Consider the following 4,482-nt stretch of genomic DNA (forward strand, 5'->3'; position numbering starts at 1 on the left):
TCATCTCTCCTTGGGTTTTTCTTTTAAAAGAGGAATCTGATAAAGATTCTGTTGCTTCACACCAATGTCAGATAGACATGGTTTTAAAAATCATGTAGAATTAGAGTGCAACCTTGATTTTGATTCCCCTCACTGTTTGAGTGTGGGCAGGTACTGGTTTATGAAATATAACTTCTGTCCTGTATTGTGTAATGGCTTAATCTTTCAGTGGTAAAATAAAAGATTAAAGTCTATTCGTATATAAGAATCCTGGAAACATTTGTGTAAGTGACATTTTAAGTAGGTGCATCTTTGATGTTTCTTGTATTACTATTGACCTGATGATTCCCTTGCTTGACCTCTGTAAGTATAAAGATTTGTCTAGGTATGCGTATGTACTCAGACAGCTTTTGTCTTCCATTCCTACTTCCAGCCTTTCACACATGTTGCTTAAACCCCTAAAAGTCTTTGTTTCTAAGTAAGTCATCACATTCGGATATGTGGATTTGACTGCCCCTTGATACTGGTATTCATTTAACTAATGGTGACTTTTATCATAGCTTCATTTCTTCTAGTGCCTAACTACAGAACCCTATCATTGGCATAGGAATACGGTTCCTTGGAATAATTTTGGAGTGGTCAATGCTACTTTGCCTGATACCCTCCCAGGGTTTTACTTTTAGTGTTGTTCATGATTCTGTTTGTAGCTCAAGAATGCCACTGAAAAGTTCATATTCTAGATAACAAAGTAAGCCAGTACACAGGCATCTTATTGAGGGAAATTTAATGAAAAGGACCATTACCTAGAACAGAGAACCTGGTAGATTAGAGTGGATTATAAACTATGTTGTTACGAGAGCTTCCTTCATAGCTCAGTAGAGAATCCGCCTGCAATGCAGGAGACGCTGGTTTGATCCCTGGGTTGGGTAGATCTGCTGGAGAAGGGATAGGCTACCCACTCCAGTATTCTTGGGCTTCCCTTGTGGCTCAGCTGGTAGAGAATCTACCCACTCTAGTATTCTGGCCTGGAGAATTCCATCGACTGTGTAGTCCATGGGGGTCACAAAGAGTTGGACACAACTGAGTAACTTTCACTTTCTTATTGTTAATGATCATTTAAAAAACAGGAAAGCTAGGGTCCAGTTTCTTTGAAGTCTTTAAATTCATTCAGTGTTTAGACTGTGCAAATGGATTACTGATAGCTATGATATTTTCTGACTGCTGTAAGGTATTTTATTAAGTGTTATACATTAATCCTCACATTGATTCTGAGGTATATTATTGCCACTCTATTTGATAATTTGCCCAAGGTCACATAGTGGCAGAGTATTTCCAAGTCAGATCTGATTTGAGAGCTTATTTTCACATTGTACTCTTAATTCTGCTGCCATAATACAGTCCCTAATTAGTTTTTTACAATACTTGTCTCAAGTCCTAAGTATACCTAGAGTATACTTATGAGATATCATTTCTTAGAACAAACATTGGGGAAGTTTGCCAAGGAAAATTTAAAGGGCAAATCTGAGGAGGATTAAAGATCACATAGTGTAAATTCTGTAAATCACTTTGGGCACTGTGAGTATCAAGGGATTTCATTTCCAAAAGTTTGGAAGGAGGCAGGAATGTGTTTTACAAATTTTAATGTTAATGGTCATCTCAGTCTCATTAAATGTGCTCTTGGCCCTAGTTACAACGATTTGAAATAGGAAATGACTGGGAAAAAATTGCAGCCTTTTCTCTTAGTATGCCAACTACTTGATTGGCATCAAAGTCAATGCCCTTTAAAGTTGCTTTGGGCAACCACAGGCATTCAAAGAATGTCATTGTTGCTCAGAAGATATTTGGAACTTGTGAGCAACTGAGAGAAGCAGCCCTTATTCAGGTTTGTTCATGTTACTTCTATCCTTGAGATGAATCTTGGCTGTTTTGAAGAATTCTTTTTCTCCATGGAGATTTGCTACCAATAAGCAAATTCAGAAGAATACTATATGTACTCTGAAAGCAACCATGAACATGGCATTTCGAGTACTAGATTTAGACTAAGTTGCTGCCGAGGTGAGTGCTTTAAAATTATGATCACGTCTCACTCAACATTTAAACATGGAGAAATAGGATCCCTACTCACAGTTCAGTTCAGTCACTCAGTCGTGTCTGACTCTGTGACCCTATGACTGCAGCATGCCAGGTCTCCCTGTCCATCACCAACTCCCAGAATTTACTCAAAACTCGTGTCCATTGAGTTGGTGATGCCATCCAACCATCTCATCCTCTGTCATCCCCTTCTGCCCTCAATCTTTCCCAGCATCAGGGTCTTTTCAAATGAGTCAGCTCTTTGCATCAGGTGGCCAAAGTATTGGAGTTTCAGCTTCAACATCACTCCTTCCAATGAATATTCAGGACTGATTTTCTTTAGGATGGACTGGTTGGATCTCCTTGCAGTCCAAGGGACTCTCAAGAGTCTTCTCCAAAACCATAGTTCAAAAGCATCAATTCTTTGGTGCTCGGCTTTTCTTTATAGTCCCAACTCTCAAATCCATACATGACGACTGGAAAAACCATAGCCTTGACTAGACAGAACTTTGTTGGCAAAGTAATGTCTCTGATTTTTAATATGCTGTCTAGGTTGGTCATAGCTTTTCTTCCAGTGAGCAAGCATCTTTTAATTTCATGGGTGCAGTCACCATCTGCAGTGACTTTGGAGCCCCCCCCAAAATAAAGTCTGTCACTGTTTCCACCATCTCCCCATCTATTTGCCATGAAGTGATAGGACCATATGCCATGATCTTAGTTTTCTGATCGTTGAGTTTTAAGCCAACTTTTTCACTCTCCTCTCACTTTCATCAAGAGGCTCTTTTGTTCTTCGCTTTCTGCCGTATGGGTGATGTCATCCACATATCTGAGGTTATTGATATTTCTCCCAGCAATCTTGATGCCAGCTTGTGCTTCATCCAGCCTGGGATTTTGGATGATGTACTCTGCATATAAGTTAAATAAGCAGGGTGACAGTATGCAGCCTTGACATAATCCTTTCCCGATTTGGAACCAGTCTGTTGTTCCATGTACAGTTCTAACTTGCTTCCTACCTGCATACAGATTTCTCAGGAGGCAGGTTGGGTGGTCTGGTATTCCCATCTCTTGAAGAATTTTCCACAGTTTCTTGTGATCCACACAGTCAAAGGCTTTGGCATAGTCAATAAAGCAGAAATAGATGTTTTTCTGGAACTCTCTTGCCTTTCTGATGATCCAGTGGATGTTGGCAATTTGATCTCTGGTTCCTCTGCCTTTTCTAAATCCAGCTTGAACATCTGGAGAATTTTGAGCATTACTTTGCTAGAGTGTGAGATTAGTGTAATTGTGCAGGAGTTTGAGCATTCTTTGGCATTGCCTTTCTTTGGAACTGTAATGAAAACTGACCTTTTCCAGTCCTGTGGCCACTGCTGAGTGTTCCAAATTTGCTGGCATATTGAGTACAGCACTTTCACAGCATCATCTTTCAGGATTTGAAATAGCTCAACTGGAATTCCATCACCCCCACCAGCTTTGTTCATAGTGATGCTTCCTAAGGCCCACTTGATTTTGCATCCCAGGATGTCTGGCTCTAGGTGAGTGATCACACCTTCATGATTATCTGGGTGATGAAGATCTTTTTTGTATAGATCTTCCATGTATTCTTGCCACCTCTTCTTAATATCTTCTGCTTCTGTTAGGTCCATACCGTTTCTGTCCTTTATTGTGCCCATCTTTGCATGAAATGTTCCCTTGATATCTCTAATTTTCTTGAAGAGCCCTCTAGTCTTTCCCATTCTATTGTTTTCCTCTTTGAATTGATCACTGAGGAAAGCTTTCTTATCTCTCCTTGCTATTCTTTGGAACTCTGCATTCAAATGGGTATATCTTTCCTTTTCTCCTTTGGCTTTCACTTCTTTTTGGAGAAGGCAATGGCACCCCACTCCAGTACTCTTGGCTGGAAAATCCCATGGACGGAGGACCCTGGTAGGTTGCAGTCCATGGGGTCGTGAAGAGTCGGACATGACTGAGCGACTTCACTTCACTTTTCACTTTCATGCATTGGAGAAGGAAATGGCAACCCACTCCAGTGTTCTTGCCTGGGGAATCCCAGGGACGGGGGAGCCTGGTAGGCTGCAGTCCATGGGGTCGCTAAGAGTCAGACACGACTGAGCAACTTCACTTTCACTTCTTTTCACAGCTATTTGTAAGGCCTCCTCAGACAACCATTTTGCCTTTTTGCATTTCTTTTCCTTGGGGATGGTCTTGATCCCTGCCTCCTATACAATATCAGGAACCTCTGTCCATAGTTCTTCAGGGACTCTATCAGATCTAATCCCTTGAATATATTTCTCACTTCCACTTCTACTCTGAAAGCAACCAAGAACATGGCATTTCAAGTACTAGATTTAGAATAAGTAAATTGCTGCCGAGGTGAGTGCTTTAAAATAATGATCACGTCTCATTCAACATTTAAACGCGGAGAAATAGGATCCC

This window comes from Bos taurus, chromosome X, assembly GCF_002263795.3.
Source record: "Bos taurus isolate L1 Dominette 01449 registration number 42190680 breed Hereford chromosome X, ARS-UCD2.0, whole genome shotgun sequence".
Taxonomy (NCBI): Eukaryota; Metazoa; Chordata; class Mammalia; order Artiodactyla; family Bovidae; genus Bos; species Bos taurus.